This window comes from Bison bison, unplaced genomic scaffold (assembly GCF_000754665.1).
Source record: "Bison bison bison isolate TAMUID 2011002044 unplaced genomic scaffold, Bison_UMD1.0 scf7180017864328, whole genome shotgun sequence".
Taxonomy (NCBI): Eukaryota; Metazoa; Chordata; class Mammalia; order Artiodactyla; family Bovidae; genus Bison; species Bison bison.
The window spans coordinates 3704803-3722757 of record NW_011494900.1 but is presented as its reverse complement, the minus strand read 5'-3'; the positions used below and the strand labels follow the sequence as shown (position 1 = coordinate 3722757).

Genomic DNA, 17955 nt, shown 5'->3' with positions numbered 1-17955 from the left:
CGCCGGATTAGTCCTGCGCCAACTCCGCCGGCGCTCCGCCCGCGCAAGGCTGTGTACCGCCGAGCATGTGATCTCTCAGCCTCGCAGGCCTGAGAGAGGTATCCGGCGCCTCGCGCGCGCCGCGGCTCCTCAGAACATCCAGCCAGGGTAGACGCCGCGGCGCGAGCCACTCGAGCCGGCGCGGCCGCCTCCCGAATCGGCGTTCCCCTCTCGCCCTCCCGCAGCCCCACCATCCCAGGCTCCCCGGCGGCCGCGGACCCGGGGAAGGGCGGGAGGAGGGGCTCCTCAGGGAGCAGCGGGGAATTCCCCCTTCCACCGAACGTTCCCGATTGTTCACCATCCTCACGTCAGCAGCAGGGGGTAATCCCCGACTCCAGCTGCTCCTGACGTCACCGCGCGGAGCCACCGCCCCCCGCGCGCCCCTGCCTCCGGGACCTCCTCGAAGCCCCTCCCCTAAGCATAACCACGCCCTCTTCCCCTCCCCCAGCCGCTCGACGTAGCGGGCGGGGCTTCTTTGGCCGAGGCGTGAGCGGTTGCTTAGGCCAGAAGGTTCTCTGGTGGAGACGCTCCTCCTGCTGCCCCGCCCAGTAGGTTTGTTCGCACCGCTTCTTCCACACCCTATCTCCCTCCTCCTTCTCCTCGCCCCGCCTTTCCCCTCCCTTATCCTCAGCCCTTTTAGTTTCTTCCCCGCCTCGCCACCGTCCACGATCTCGCGAGACTTGGCCCAGAACATTGCGGATCGGGTCGGCGCCATTTTGGGACTGAGACTGGTTGTGGGGGAGGGAAAAGCGGCAAAAGGGGATTATTCAAAGTACCGAAAACCTCCTCCCGGGATCGAGCGCAGCGGCACCCCTAGGCCAGGGGCACCTCTGGTGTGGCAGAAGGTAATAGCGTTCTCTGCGCTCGGCGCCAGGGTCTAGGGATGGGAGGGGGTACCCGTGTCGGCGTTGAGGTTTGAGGGGTCGGGAGCGGCGTTGGCGGCGTGAGGTGTGAAGCTGCCCGAGGACGGGGGGAGGGTGGCGGGAGAGCGAGGACAGAGAGGGAAGGACGGCGCGGCGAGGCCCCTCTAGGTATTGGCTTGGTCCGGGTGGAGCGGAGGTGGCGGTTGTGGGAGGGGGTGGGTGGCTTAGCCCGGGCGGCTTGAGGGTGGGGGGTGTTGTTTGGCGGAGGCTGGGAATGGGTCCGACGCCTTTCGTGCTCGGTCTTCCTCCCTCCGGCCTCTCGCAGGCGCCCGCCTCCTTTTGCACCGCTGCCGCTGTCGGAGGGTTGAGAGAGTCGAGGCCGAGTTGTGGCCTTTGGTGATTTCTCAGCGCACCCGCTCAGCCCGCCTCTCCAGGTCCGTGGCTGTGGACCGAGGCGAGCGCAGCCTTGCCCCTCTGAGTCCTGTAGGGTCTGATGGGACTCGGTCTGGTTGGGGAGAAAAGCACTCTTAACGTGGTATACGAGAAGGGCTCAGTACCTTCCACCCCCTCAGTGTTGAGAGAAACCTGTTTTCTTAATTCAAGGAAATGGGAACCCTCACATCTCGTGGCTGCCGGGTAAGTCTCACCCTCGGGCGAATTTAAGGAATGTTCTTGTCCCACTTCTCGGCCACTTACCTTCCTACTCTGAATGGGGGAAATGTGCCCCTTTCCTCTGGACATTCTGGTTTGGAGGGAGCGTCTTTCTCTTTATATCCCTCATTCGCTAAGTTGCATTTAGTAATGCTCGGTAGCAGCACACCTGTCTTTGCGTTTTCTTTTGGTAGATTTGAATAGAAAATACGGAAGATCTCTTAGAAGATTGTTTGCTCGTTTGTAACATTTACTCAAAGTATAGGAAGGTTTGCTTATATAATCCCTCTACCTTATATCCGCACACCCTTCCCAGTTGGAATCAGCACTTGTCTTCCATAATACCGTTTCCCACCGTTTTTTCTCCCCCTCAACATATTTTGAAGTCCTTTTCATGCAGTAGACCTTTTTTTGGGTGCGGAAGTGCATTTCTCTCCAGAGGTTGACTGTTGAGGATGGGGATTGATTTTTAGTTCAAAATTAAAATTCAGTGTGTAATTTAAATTTTTTTTATAACTTTTACAGGTGATTGAATTACTCAGATATGAAGATCATCTTCTAGGTTTTGTGTAAAAGGCCCCGGATATTTCAAGTGGCCATTTTGGAATTACAATGTTTTTGGATAATTTTACCCCAGAAGTTTATTAAAATTGGCAAGAATCATCTCTGAAGTGAATTGATAGTAGTGAACAGTTCTGCAAGCTACTTAAAAAGAGATCCAGGCATTTCTTCAGTATTTTGGTTCAAACGGATTATATAACTGGTTTAAAGTGTTTTCAGCTGGTGGTATTTTTGCCTTCCCCCCAACCCCTCCCCTGTTGTTGTTCTTCAGCCAAAACTGTAAGATATGTTTGATTTGTGTACTGAGTAGTTTCGGCAGTTTCAAATTACTGTTTAAATATTGCTGAAGTTTCATGGCAGTTTATTTTTACCTTTATTAAAAGTTTTAGGAATTTTTGACCTCAGCCCTTTTCATGTCACAATGGGACCGCTTTTCTAAATGAAGACATTGAATGAATACAGAGTTTTTTTGCTTTTATCTTTTATTTACGTGGAAATTTAAGATGTGGCAGTTTCCCAGCAGCATGGTAGTATTGAGATAGCTGTGTGTCTCTTGTTTATGCTGATGTTTAGGAATGCTCTTCAGATGTGAAATTTTCTTTTTGTTTTTTCTTTTTGACTCATAAATTGGATTATTTCATCTGGAGTGGATAAGTACAACAGTGACAAGTACATGGAATAATAAAGAAGACTTTAAAATCTTAAAATCCAAGGAACTTGGCTAATTCTGGCGATAGCCATATGAAAACTTTAAAACAGAAGTATGGGTAGCTGACTGAAGTAACTCTATGTCAAATAGCCATAGGTTAAGTGTCTTCAAAGAACTTGGATATTATTTCAGAGGATACAGAATAAAAAAACAAACTGGAAAACATAAAGATTACAGAGACAAATCCAACACCTTCCTGTGCAGTCCTGTTGGAATTTGTAAGTACTATATGGTGAGCAAATCAGATGTTCATTTGTAAACTGTAATGAGTCAACTTTATCCTGTGTTATTCTTTGGAAGCCTTTCAGTTTCTTGCAGTACGATTCCTTGGCTTCAATTTCCTGGGCAGTCTGAAAAGAACTGTTAAGTAAATTGAAATGCAGAAAGAATTGTTAAGAATATTTCAGATGAAACTGTTCACATTTGAAGTTTTTGTACTTCTGAAGTAGACAAATCCATATGGTCAGTATGGCTTTATGGATTAATAGAAAGGTAGGAAAAAAATCAACAAATAGTCATTTTACTTCCTAAATATGAGTGTAGATTACATTCTGAATGCAGTTTAGTGTTCCAGTGTAGAATTAGGTAGTTGTTTAAACAAATTACAGGGCTTGACTTTTAATCTGGTCTTTCATGAAGTAAATTGTTTTAAGGGATAACAATTCCTATCCATTACAGAAATTTTTTGAAACACATTTTGAAGTGGCTTTGTATTTCAGATTGTTCCTTAAGTTCCAAAAAGTTTCAAAAAGTCATTACTAGGAACAGAAACTGAGAGGAAGAGAAGGTACACTAAGAACCTTTAACTTAAAAAAAAAAAAGAGTATACATTCTCTGCCTCCAGAAGGTAATGTTGCCTTAAGTTATAAACAAATCTTGGTTAAAAAAAAAAGTTGTGAATATTAATTGCTGTAATAAAAATCCTTTGACAAGAGTATCTTTTAATTGTTTATTTGAGGATTGACTGGTATTATGATTTGTTACTGCATTTAATTTTTTTTAGTGAGTCATAGGCATTCAGTAGAAGTGTTTTTAAAAAATTGACTAAATTTATTTTTGAAGCAGTTTTTATTAACAGACGAATGTAGCTAAAGTTAAGGTTTTTTTTTTCACTTAATTATCTCTCTGAAATTAAAAAATACCATAATGTTTGCACACTTTGCCAGGATAGCCTAATAACTGGTCATTTGGCTCATTTATTGTCTTGTTGTTGTTATGCTGTTGAATCCTGTTAGCTCCCTTAAAGCAGGAGAGGTAGGAGAGTCCAAAAGATGGTAGGTATTTAGATATACGTGGTATTTTATTTTCTGATACAAAATTGAGATTAGAGTTAAATAAATCTGTCAGAAAAGAATAGGATATTTCTAGTGTTCTTTGTCAGAGCTTTGTGTAGTACTTCTAATTGAGTTTCCACTTTGGTTTATATAAACCTGTGATGAGAACAATCCCCCTTCTGCCCTTTTCTTTGCTTCGGAGAGCCTGTATTTTATATATTCCTCAAACTTAGTGGGTTTTCAAGTTACTTATCTAAGAACATACATTTTGAATGTGATTAGGAATTTGAACTGGAAGTGAATGGCCTTTTTTTTTTTTATAGAAAAGAACACATAAGATTTACTGTTTGTGATTATTTTTCTTTAAATTTCTCCTGTTGCTCCAAGCAGTAGTATCAGGATAAAGATGACTCTAGTGATCAGGGTTTTTAACAATTAACTTTAATCCTTGAATAGTAACATTTGCTTACAGTAGTTGTTCAAGGGCAGCTTTATTCGACTTGAGTGTTTTCATAAATATTTCATTATTTTCTTGGCATTGAAATATACAGTACCAGAGTAATTGAAATAATGGCTGGGTTCTCACCCCTCACCCTAAGTACCTCTATCTCCCTTTCTCCCATTTTTTCCCCTACCTCTGTGCCTGAACAATATATAGGTCTAAAATAACAATTACAATGATTAACATTTATAGATGATGATTGTATGATACATAGTAGTGTATCGTAGAGAAAACTATTAGTTGTATAGGTGAGAAATTAAAAGTTTTAGAGAGACTGAGACTGGTGTAGGAGTCTTGACCAAGTCTCCAAGCTGGACTAGAGAGACCCAAACTTAATCACTAGCCATGTTTAATACTGTCTTCATGTGGATTTTATGTTTATTAATTCAGTTTGAACATTATCACTGATGTTTTTTTCTTCTCATTTACTGCTTTTCTTTGGTAAATAATGATTACTGGTGGAGCTTGGAGACCAGCTAAAAGAAGAAAAACCACTGTTTTACTATTTGTTAGTAGCTATTTGAGTGCTAACTTTGTTTAGCTAAAAATTAAAATATGGTTTCAGATTATGAAATGTGAACAGAAGAGAGAAGAAAATAAAATTCAACAAGGGAAGGGAATAAGGATGGGAACCTTTAATCTGAAAGTAAAATTACAAGTGAGGATAGAACCTAAACAGGCCAGATTATCTAATTGTCTTTAACTCAACCACTTTTTAATAAACGGGTTTAGATAACAATTTAGATCCAGTTGGGGTAGTGATGTAGGAAAAGGGTAGTTTTGGGGAATTAGGAGATTTTTGATCTAGGATTTGGAATATTAGAAAAGGGTCTTTGTGACCTTGCGTATTTACTTAAGGGCTTCCCAGGTGGTGCTAGTGGTAAAGAACCTGCCTGTCAGTTCAGGAGACCTAAGAGATGGGAGTTCGATCCCTAGGCAGGAAAGATTCCCTAGAGGAGGGTGTGACGATCCATTCCAGTGTTCTTGCCTGGAGAATCCCATGGAACAGAGGAGCCTGGTGGGTTGCAAAGTAGTCCTTTGGGTTGCAAAAAAAAAATAGTCCTTTGGGTTGCAAAGAGTCAGACATGACTGAAGCGACTTAGCATGCACGCACATATTTACTTAATCTCTTGGCTTTACTTTTTTCATAAAAATAATGGAAATAATGTATGTGAAGGCTTTTTTGTTAATTGTGAGGTGTAATTAATATACAGGTAAAGTTTTATTTGTAACATAAAATTCTGTTTAATATATTTTACATGTTAAACTAGTATTATGGGCTCTGAAATTATTTCTGTCTCTTGTTTCTGTTAACAGTATTACCTGCATCCTAGTCACGCTTTCCTCATTTCCAGTTTAATCTGTCGTCCTAGCTTGATCTTTGGCTAAGGAAATACCCTACTTTAGTTGAGTTTGTGTGTGTGCGCTTCGTCGCTCAGTTGTGTCCGACTGTTTTCAACCCCATGGACTGTAGCCCACAAGGCTCCTTTGTCCATGGGGATTATCCAGGCAAGAATACTGGAGTGGGTTGCCATGCCCTCTTCCAGAGAATCTTCCCAACCCAGGGGTCGAATCCAGATCTCCCCCATTGCAGGCAGATTCTTTACGGTCTGAGCCACCAAGGAGGTCCTTAGTTGAGTTTACAAAGTCTTTTCCTGTGGCCAGAGAAATCTGCCTAAATTACAGTTCTTGGTTTTGTTACTTTAGCAGCCTTTCAGCTAATGTTTTTGGAATATTTCGGAAAGAGCAAGTTGCAAAGAGATTATCTTATGTCCTCTCCTCTTTTAATGTTTCATGTGTGAGAGGCTCCTAACATGAATTCTTTTTTGGCTATGTGGATGGGAGACTGATTTGAGAAGTCTTTGAAATAGATGTATTTGAAGGTGCTTCCATGTATTTTTTGGGAGAGCAGTTTCAACAGCAGGATCATGAGACACAAAATGTTATAATTACTGATAAGACCTTTTATGATTGGATCTCCTTTTCAGTTTTACCTGCCTGCTTTTCCCCTTTTTGTTAGCTCTCCCACCCAGCAGAATACTTAAAGCTTATGTGCTGTATCTCTTAAAGTAATTGCTGTTTTCTGCGTCTTTTTATATAAGAGATCATACTCAGTTTCTTTAAAAAGTTTTTATTTATTTATTTTTGGCTGTGCTGGTTTTAGTTGCTGTGTGCAGATTTTTTCTAGCTGTGTTGCTTGGACTCCAGAGCACTGGAGTAGCTGCGCTCCTGCTGTGAGGCATGTGGGATCCTCCCAGGCCAGGCCAACCCATGTCCCGTGCATTGGCAGGTGGACTCCCAACCACTGGACCACCAGGGAAGCCCCAGTTTCTTTAGTCATCTTTCTGTTCACAACTTGGGCAGTGCAGTGTTTTCATCTTCATTTCCTACCTGTTAATTCAGTTTCCAGGTTATGTATTTTTAAAATCATATTTAGAAGTTGTTCCATACTTGTTTTTTTTTTTAAGCAAGATCTTAAAAATTCTAGTTAAATGGATTGTTTTGGTTGTACCTTGCAGATGCCTTTAGAAAATTATTTAACTGAAACATTGTCATTTTTTTGGTCTCTACGTATGTATGTATACTAGTAAAAACAGGTTAGCTTTCAGTGAACATAAATAACACAGTTGACTCTTGAATGACACGGGGATTATAGGCACCTGGATGGCATCACTGACTCGATGGACGTGAGTCTGAGTGAACTCCAGGAGTTGGTGATGGACAGGGAGGCCTGGCGTGCTGCGATTCACGGGATCGCAGAGTCAGACACGACTGAGCGACTGATCTGATCTGATCTTTGAATTGGAAGATTTGCATATAGTAGGCCAGACGTCTATATCTGACGTTTCTTGATATCTGCAGTTTTGCATGCACAAATTGAACCAGTTTTGGATAGTGTAGTAGTCTAATTTTTAATATTGATAAAAATCCACATGTAAGGTGGCCTGCACAGTTCTAATGACTATGTTTAAGGGTCAACTGTATGTTCTTGTTTTTTTCTTTCTAATGTCAAAACTTTTTTTTTTTTTGCTTAAAACTGTATTCTTTAAACAGGGGAGTTAAAAGAATACTATTGCACGTGGATTTTCTGTGGGTCAGAAATTTGATCGCAGTTTAGCTGAGTGGTTCTGGCTTCTTCTATGTCTTGCATAAAAATCTCAAAGGTTGCTGTCATTTGGAGGCTTGACTGGTGCCTAGAGGATCTCCTTCTAAAAAGGTGTTCCTCTTTGGGCTAGCAGGTTGCTGCTGGCTGGTGTCTAGAGCACTCAATTTCCTTAGCATATGTAGATCTTTAGCTGTTTCCATGGCAGCTGCATTTCCAGAGGAAGTCATCTGAGAAGAAAGGTAGGTAGAAGTGTGCAGTGCCTTTTATGACCTAGTCTCAGAAGTCACTTCTGCCACATTCTTTGCATTAGAAGCAGCCTATTAAGTCTAGCCCACAGTCAAGGAGTGAGAAATTAGGTTCCACCTTGTGTCAAAAGATTTTGTGGACATAGTTAAAAAAAACTAGGGGGTAATTCTTCACAACCTGTTGTTGTCAAAATGGGGGCTTCCCAGGAGGCTCAGTGGTAAAGAAATCTGCCTGCCAGTGCAAGAAGCAGGGGTGCGTTGGTTGATCCCTGGGTTGGAAACATTTCCCCTGGAGTAGGAAATGGCAGTCCACTCCAGCATTCTTGCCTGGAAAATTCCATGAACCCGAGAAGTCTGCAGTCCATGGGATTGCAAAGAGTTGGATACTACTGAGTGACCGAGGATACCCACATGTTGTCAATATAATTAGCTAAAGTCTTCACCCCCACAAATAGGTTGTTTTAAGTTTAGAGAAGAAAATAGATTCTAAATTTGTATCAGTTTAGCAGGTATAAGTCTTTTCTGCCTTTTGAGCCACTGAATGAGATAGAGAAGTAAAATCTTCGGCCCCCTTTGCACTAATCTCCCAATCTGTGTAATGAGGAACTGTTCTATCATGGTAAAATAAACATAAAATTTACCATTTTAGTCATTTTTGAGTGTACACTTCAGTGACCTTGAGTACCTTCACATTGTGCAATTATCACCATCCATCTCCAGAACGTTGTTTTATCTTAAATTGAAACGCTACCCATTAACTGTCCATTTTCCCTTCTCCCAAGCCCCTGGCAAGCACTGTTGTATTTTCTATGAGTGTGACTACTCTGGGTACCTCTTACCTATTGATACTGTACTCTTTGAAACGCTTCTTAAATATTTTGAAGGATATCTTCAAGGAAATCAGGTATGTTTATAATAAAATAGACTTTTGGGTTCTAATTAATTTGTGGCAAAATATGCATAACATGAAGTTCAGCATTTCAGTTATTTTTAAGTGTATCGTTGTGTGGCATTTAGGTACATTCATGTTGTTACGCAGTCATTACCAGCACTCACCTCCGGAGCTCTTTTCATTTTGTAAAACTGAATCTCTGTACCCATTAAACCATAACTATTCCTTGCTCCTCCCAATCCTTGGAAATCACCACTCTCCTTATGTCTCTATGAACTTAACTACTTTAGGTACCTCATATAAGTGGAATCATGCAAATTTGTCCTTTAGTTACTGGCTTATTTCCTTTGAATGTCTTTGAGGTTCATCTGTGTTGTACCATGGGTCGATCAGAATACCCTTTTTTTTAAGACAAAATAATCCATTATATGTGTACGTACCACATTTTGTTTATTCATTATCCGTTAATGGACACTTGGGTTGTTTCCACCTTTTGACTGTAGTAAATGCTGCTGTGAACATGGGAGTACAAATATTTGTCTGCATCTTTGCTTTCGATTCTTTTGGATAGATACCCAGAAGTGGAACTGCTGATCATACAGTAATTCTATTTTTAATTGAGGAACCACCATATTGTTTTCCATAGAGGCTGCACCGTTTCTTATTTCTACCAGCAATGCACAGGGGTCCCAATTTCCTCAAATTTTTCTCAGCATTTGTTGTTTTCTGTGTATTGTGTTCTAATGGTTGTGAAGTGATATTGTTATGGTTTTGGCTTGGATTTCCCTAATGATTAGTAATGTGATAAGTGATGTCTGGTGTGCTTATTGGTCATTTGTGTCCTTTAGAGCGATACCTATTCAAGCCTTTGGCCCATTTTTAAACCAGATTGTTGTTGAGTTATAGAAGTTCTTTATTCTTGATATCAACATCTACCATAATGGGTGGGTTAATCCATGTTAATGCTTACCGTGTTTCAAGCAGTATTCAAAGCTTCTTAACTATATAAACTAATTTGATCCTCATAGGTGCAGCTTGTGGAAAGGTTCTATTCTCATTTTATAGGTAAGAAAATGAAGTCAGAGGTTTTAAATTGCTTATTAAGGTTACACAGCCTATAAGTGGGATTTCTGAATCCGTACATTCTGCATCCAGAACCTAGAACTCCCAACCATTATGGTTCATAATTTTAGGATGACAGTAGGAAGAAAGTAAAATTCTATTCTATTTCAGGAATTTAGAAACTTTATTCTTAAGCAGCAACTAAATTTTATTTTCCTTAATGTGATACAGTTGTGACTTGTTAATAAAATGCTCACATAAGTTCTTTTTCAGGAATATTTTCCTTTAGAATCACCTCATTACTAATGTTTATATAGCAGTTTAATTTAGAAAGTGTTTTCCCCAATTATCATGTAAAATAAATGTTATTTCCGTTCAGTGGTTTAAGAAAGTCAGTCTGAAATTAAATAATTTATGCAAGCTTCTCACTAAGTGAGGGAACCATAATTTGGATTATTTGCATTGTTCTGTTACAATCAGCTTCCTTAGCAGTCTAAGGTTCTAAGTAGTAGGTCTTATTCTATCCAACAGAACTTTGTGAAAAGGTGTAAGATTCTGTGTCTCTTCTTTCAGTATAATAATCACTAGCTATGTGTCATTGGAGAAGGAAATGGCAACCCACTCCAGTAATCCTTGTTTGGAAAATTGAATGGACAGAGGAGCCTGGTGGGCTGCAGTCCATGGGGTTGCAAAGGGTTGGGCACGACTGAGCGACCAACACTTCAAGACTTCATATGTCATTATGGAGATTTGAAATGCATCTAGTGCAGATGTGGATTTGAATTTTAAGATTTGTTTAATTTTTGTTTAAATTTAAATTACAGCCTATGGCCACTAGCTGCCATATTGGACAGCACAGCTCTAGAGCAGTGGTACAGAATTCTGTCAGATTCCTAACCGTTTGTGACAAATACTTTTTAAAGTGCTCCTGGAATAAAATAGCCTATGCATATAGTAATATCACAATGTTATACAGCTGTAATAAGAAAATAGACATTTATGATAATGTATTTGAATATATAATAGCATAAGTATGATCAGATACCCTCCTCTCTGCCCCCTAATTTCCAGACCATACTCTACAGGTTATTTGCCCTTCTTAAAAAGAAGCAGATGATCTAATAAATACTCTTGTCCTTTAAGGAAGAAAAGTTCCTCAAGTTGATTAATTTTTCCTTTAATAGTATTTACTGCTAGGGTAGTTGAATGGGTAGTTAGCCAACATTAAAGCTATCATACAGTGTAGTAACATGATAAGCATCTTTTAATGTGCTTTGGTGAAGTGTCTATTCAAGTCTTTGATCCATTAAAAGATTATCTTGTTTCATTGTTAGAATTCTTTGTTTTGGCTATAAGTGTATTAGATAATGTATTTTGCAAATTTCTCCCATCTATGGTTTGTCTTCATTTTCTTAACTATGCTTTGGAGATCAAACATTTTAAAACTTGTAGTAAAACTGGTTATGTTTCTTTCATGATTTGTGCTTTTTGTGTCATAAGAAATTTGTACTTAACCCGAATTCATAGGATTTTCTCCTTTTTAGCTTTCTTCTGAAAGTTCTGTAGTTTATATTTTTAGGTCTGTGATCCATTTGGAGTGAATTTTTTTTTTTTTTACTTGTGAAAGGGTTGAGGTTCATTTCTTTCTTTTTTAAATATAGATGTCCTACTCTCCTGTTTGTTGAAAAGACTTTGTTTCCCATGAATGATGTTGAAATCCCTCTGTTGAATGTCAGTTGACTTTATACATGTGGAACTATTGTGGCTTCTCTGATATATGTCAGTTCCACAAAGCAGTAGTTGATAAATACAAATGGTAGCTTTTGACTTTTTGCTTTATTTTAAAACCTGATTGACATCTTTTATAGGAAATTTGGATTAAAAGGGGAAATTGTTTTTGTGGGGATATGAAATATGACCTGTTGTAAAATAATACCATCTTGAATTCATGGAGCAATTGTCTTTTGAATAGCTTGTGATGTTAGATATTATCTAATTTATACGTAAGCGTACTTGAAAAATAAATGACAACATTTTCATGTGGCAAATGAGAAAGTAAGATACAAGCATATCATCTTATTTATGGTAAAATATTGACTCAACAGTGGATCTGGGATTTTTATTTGAGTGTTAGTCTGTGCTAGAGATGTTTATTGCCTGGTAGATGTTTGTCTGTTATGTGCCTGTACTTTGATTGGTGCTGGGCATTTAGTAGCAAACAAGGTGATAATATAAGATTCCTAAACTCATGTAGTTTGTCTTCTCTGAAGTTCTGTGAATATAGAGTAAACACAGTCCTTAAATTTGAATGCTGATTTCATATCATCTAGTAAATAATAACTGTTTAATGTTGGCCAGGCCAGCCTTTTTAAGACTTTATTTTCTGCTCAGGTAAAACTAGTTTTTTTTTTCCTGTTTCACAAAGTTATCATTACAATCAAGTGAGATAATGAATGTTAAATGCTTTGAAATTGTAAAATGATGGCAACATAGTATTGTTATGGCTGGGCCATATAGATAGTAGTATTTGAGGATCATGTGATCAGCCAGGAGGGAGATTGTAGATAAGGGAAAGTAGGGAACTGAGCAGAAACCAGGTATATTTAGATTGCATTTATGACCTGTTTAAAATTGTTGAGCCATAGTCGTTTCACTCTTCTGAGGTAATTGCTTAACTTGCAATATGGTACCATAATTTTAAATGGCATCTTTATGCAAAAGATCTCAAATTTAAATCTCCAGTCCAGGCCTCCTCCCCATATTCTACGCTTGTAATTTACCAACCTTGACCTCTTTAACATATCCAAAACTGAACTTGTCTTTGAGTCTTTCCCAGCCCCTTTGTCCCTGCTTCCATTGCTCAATAAATGGTTACAGTATCCGCCTATTCAGACTAAATAATCAAGTCTTATGTTTGATTTATTTCCCTCCCATCTAGTCAATTGACTAGATGGGAGGAAGTCTCTTTGCTCTCCCAAATATATCCATTTCTGCTCCACTGTCACTGGGCTTGTTACAAGCCTTGATTTTCTCCTACTTGAACTGCTTGTTGTAGCCTCGTAACTTTGTGTCATTCTTGCATTCTTATAGTTCATTATTCCCAGAGGATGGTCTTTTCATCGGACCTAAGAATAACACGCAGAGGATATAGCCTACAAGCAACTTCATTGTCTCTTCTTTTTCTCTGCAACATTGGTCACTGTCATCCTAGACCATTGACTTCCGGCATTTTCTTCCTTAAATACACCAGGCATTTTCCTTCCTGTCTTTGGGCCTTTATGCTCTGCCTCTTTTTCCTTTTTTTAGCTGAGTTTTGACTCATATGTTATGTTCTGAATGACTGTCTCTAATCATTCTGTGTGAAGTGGGCAACCCCCTTCCTATAACCTTTGATTTCTCTTGTTACTGTATTACGTTCAGATCAGTCTCTTAATTATCTCCTCTCACCTATCTTTATTGCATAAACTTCTGAGGAGAGGTACCTTGTCTCGTTTGTTTATTGTTATATGCTCCGTGCGTTAATGTAGAGCAAAGACATCTTAGATAATGTAATCCATTCCCCACCTACGTTACCACCCTCGGTATTTTATTGTAGAACTTCTATTTAACTGCCTGGGGGCTAGGTAAAATTTGTTAGGGGATTATTTACAGGTGAATTTCTTTGTTGTCTGACCATTTAGAAGTGGTTTTATCTGCCTGAGAGTAAGTGTTAGTTGCTTAGTGGTGTCTGACTCTGTAACCCTATGGACTATATATAGCTTGCCAGGCTACTCTGTCCCTGGAATTCTCCAGGCAGGAATACCGGAGTGGGTTGCCATTTCGTTCTCCAGGGGATCTTCTGAACTGATGAGTCAAACCCAGGTCTCCTGCATTGCAGGCAGATTCTTTATGGTCTGAGCCACCAGCAAAGTTCTTAATGTGCCTGCTGCTGCTACTGCTGCTAAGTCACTTCGGTCGTGTCCGACTCTGTGCGACCCCATAGACAGCAGCCCACCAGGCTCCGCCATCCCTGGGATTCTCCAGGCAAGAACACTGGAGTGGGTTGCCATTTCCTTCTCCAATGCATGAAAGGGAAAAGTGAAAATGAAGTCGCTCAGTCGTGTCCGACCCTCAGCAACCCCATGGACTGCAGCCTTCCAGGCTCCTCCGTCCATGGGATTTTCCAGGCAAGAGTACTGGAGTGGGGTGCCATTGCCTTCTCTGCTTTATCTGCCTAGACTTAAATAATTGTTACATGAACTTCTAGTCTGCTTGCTAGATTCAAGGCTAACTTTGGGTTTGCTGTAACCTTTCTGAAGGGACTGCTTGATAAAGACTTCTTTTTATTATAATCCTGGCCTTTTAAAAAAATTTCCATAGTTTTGAAATGTTCAGTCAGAGGGGTTGAAATCTAGTGGAATTGGCCTCTCAGGCTTAAGGAGATAGAACACTTTACATTTCAAGAAGTGACCTTGAAATACGTGGGTAGCCAATTTTGGGCTCATTTTCAGAAATCAGAAAGGCCATGACAATTCATTTATATTAACTGATGTCTTTATTTAAGGAAGAAACATAATCCTTTTACGTTTCGTCCTCGGAGATGGCAAATGCAGATTTATGTCCATAGAGCTTTAATTATTTTTAGTATTGCAGATTTTCTCAGTTTGGTTTTGGCTTTGAATCTTTTAGATCCCTTCCAAGGGGGCTTATTTAATAAAACTCTGGTAGGATGGTAGACTTAAGGCTGCTGTAGCAGATGTCATTAGGTGAGTAATGAAATCATTGCTTCATGAACACTAGCTAGGTTGAAAACTACTTGATTATCAAGATATCTTAAGGACTTTTCCTATGCAAGCTTAGTTGCCTTAGGTTTTTTTAACTCATAGTTTAGATCGTTCACATTATGTACTCTTTGATCTACATTTAAAATGAGTTCCTTTTATAGGCACTTTGTGGAAATGGAGAAAAGTGAGTAAAAATGTTTTCACCTTAGTACTTTAAATTAGGGCCTTCCAAGGATTGAATCTGATGAGAAAATGAGTCTTATTTGAAGATAAAGTTGGCTAGGTTAGTGGAAAGCAAGTTGTGACTGTTGTAGAAGTTTAGACTATTTGTCTTCTTTTTGCCACCTAAAAGACTTTTTGTCTGGGAGATTGAGATCTGTATTTTCTATGGTTTGATATAAAGCTATAACTCAAGATGGTGCCTGACAGGTAAGGCAGAAACTTAAAACTCAGAAAATAGAGACTGACTGAAATACTTGTTAAACTTAAAGCTAATATTTTATATAACACACCGTCTCTACCTGATGTACCCTGGGTTATTTACAGTACGTGTAGGGTGTATATAGAGGTTAAGAATTTGAGCTACCACTGATTAGTACTGTGACCCTGGGAACTTCAAAATGTACTTCACATCTAAAAACCTGTTCTTCTTGTTTGAAGAAAAGATAATATCAACCTCCTGGGGATAGTGAGAACTAAATGAGATAATACTTGTAAAATCCTAAGCAGATTGCCTAACAAATTGTGTGCGTGTGAATATATATATTTATTGTATATTTTGTCTTCATAACCAGTTTGCTGTTGTTGCTGTTGCTAAGTCAGTTAGTTCCTTTAAAAAGTTCCCTGAATTATTTTCTAAAAAATTAATTTTTTACTTTTAGCCATGTTGTGTAGCCTGAGGGGTCTTGGTTCCCTGAGATTGCCCCCTGCAGTGGAAGCAGAGTCCTAACCACTAGACCACCAGGGAATTCCCCAAATCTTTAAATTAAAGATGGATTATATTAAAGTGTTTGAGGAGTCAAGAACTGGTAAAGCTGAGTCAGACTTAAGAGGATTTAAAATTATTTTGAATACATGCACCTAGTGCAAATTACAAATCGTACACGAGTTTTTGTTTTTTTTTTTTAATAGAAAAGTCACCTCCTTTTATCCAGCTATAGTTCTTGTCTGAAGAAACTGTTTTCTATGAATTTTTCTAGAGATTTTATAGATATATAAGCACGTGATATTTTTCTTTCTAATACAAGTAGTAGCATGATGTCCACTTGGCTTTTTTTTTTTTTTGGTCTGAGTTGGGTTTCATTGTGGTGTGCACGTTTAGTTGTGCTGCAGCATGTGGGATCCTAGTTCCTAGACCAGGGATTGAGCCTGTGTCTCCTGCATTGCAAGATGGATTCTTAACCATTGGACCACTAGGGAAAGTCCCTCCATCTTGCTATCTAACCTTTTTTACTTAAGGAATTATCTTGGAAGATTATTCCATATTAATACCAGTAGACCACCAGGAAACTCCTGAGAATGAAGATTTTATATATAAGATCTTTTTCTGTGAACTCTTTATATCCTTTTCTCATTTTTCTCTCTTTTCTATGAGTTCTTTTTCTGTTGATTTATAGGAACATTTGTGTATAAAGGTAAAAGACCTTTATATATGCTTTGTGTGACAAGTATTCCCTGCCCTCCTCCAGTATAATGATGTTTTATTTGACATTGATTGTGATTTTCATCAAATAGAATGCTTTTTGAGTTTATATGTAAATATGTTTTTATTCTCTTCTTGTGTGTCATACTTAGGAAGGCCTTTCTTCCCTTTTCTGAGATAATAAAAATTTCTCTTACTTTTTCTGTAATGACTTTGCCTTTTTTCTCCTTTAAATCGTTAATCTGTTTGATTATTTTAAGTAAACTTTGAAGTAGGAGACTTGTCCAGACTTTCCTCTTATACTAAATTTCTGTATGTGTTGTCTATGTGGACTTTTCTTTCTTTCACTGAGGTTTATTTCTGTTCACATATTAATGTTATGGTGCCTTAAAGTCACTGTGACTTTTAAAGTTGAGTTACGTTAAATAAAAAAGGAGTTAAAAAGCCATTTAATCCGTAATTAAGGAACTGCATATTTAATGTTTAATTTTTTATTTCCTAATTTTAGAAAATTGATTTGCCTTTGAAATGGAAATTATCAGGCCCATTATTCTCTAAACAGGACATGAATTCTTCCCTCCCTCTCTCCTGTTCTCCATCCAGTTCTTCATTCATTCCGTACTATTATGTGTTCTTTTGAAGGATGTTCTTTAAAGTGTTGGTTTGGAGTTTTGACTCCCTAGATTTCATTTTTGTTATACGAAAACAAATGTCAGATATTTCTTTATGGGAAGCTTGTTTAATAGAATAGCATATATTTATGCTGAATCTTTTGATAACTTGTGAAATGATTAAGGTTTTTCTTATGGAAAATTTTTATGCCTTTAATCTTTTCTAAGTTTTATTGAGATATAAATTGACATATGTAATTTGTGTAAGTTCAAAGTCTACAACAGCATGTTTTCACTTAACATATATTGTGAAATGATTACCACAGTAAGTTTAGTTAGCATCCATTTTCTCATGTTGTGCATAACATCCTGAGTACTTATCTTGTAACTGGAAGTTTGTACCTTTTGATTATGCTTCTCCATTGGGTTCCTCATTCCATCTCTGTAACCACAAATCTGATCTCTTTCTAGTTTTTTTCCTTTTTTTTAAGAGATTCCACATAAAAGTAAAATCATATAGTATATGCCTTTCCTTGACTTATTTCACTTAGCATCATGCCCTTAAGGTCTACTCTTTTTTGTTGTCACAAATGGCAAGATTTCCTTTTTTTTTGTACCACATCTGCTTTATCCATTCATCCGTGGATGGAAGAGTTTCTTAGAAAGGTAATAGTTGTTTATCACGTTGAGTTGAATTTTGAATGCTTGATATTTAAAGCACAATTTAAATTATAAACCAGTCTTAATGTATATTTATTTACTTTGCAGTACTGTAGAGTTCATATTGATACTTCCAGTTCAAGTTTAGGGCCACTGGGTTTTTGTTTATCGCCTTCTGTCTTACATGTGTATTTTCCTTTTTTCAACGTTTAGAATCTTCGTTCTCAAGGACACTTTAGTCTGTGTTTTTTTTTTTTTTTTAGTAATGGGATGCTTTCATGGTAATTTGTTTAGATTTTCTCTTTACTGGGGATATTTTTAGTAAATTGTCTTTTTCTAAAAATTGTCTATTTCTATATTTTCAGCTTTAATTAC

At 38.5% G+C, this 17955-nt stretch overlaps 1 protein-coding gene across 3 annotated transcripts in view; it reads left to right on the top strand.

Annotated features, from left to right (window-relative positions):
• Window positions 1–561: 561 nt before the first annotated feature.
• Window positions 562–17955, top strand: part of GPBP1 (GC-rich promoter binding protein 1) — a 65367-nt gene continuing 47973 nt past the window's right edge. Inside the window, exons 1-2 of one of the 3 annotated variants that reach the window (XM_010853491.1) lie at window positions 562–884; window positions 2079–3041. The gene's annotated coding sequence lies outside the window, so the exon portion shown is untranslated. Of the gene's footprint in view, window positions 885–2078; window positions 3056–17955 lie in introns of all 3 variants that reach the window. The other 2 variants (XM_010853492.1, XM_010853493.1) reach the window with 2 other exon arrangements.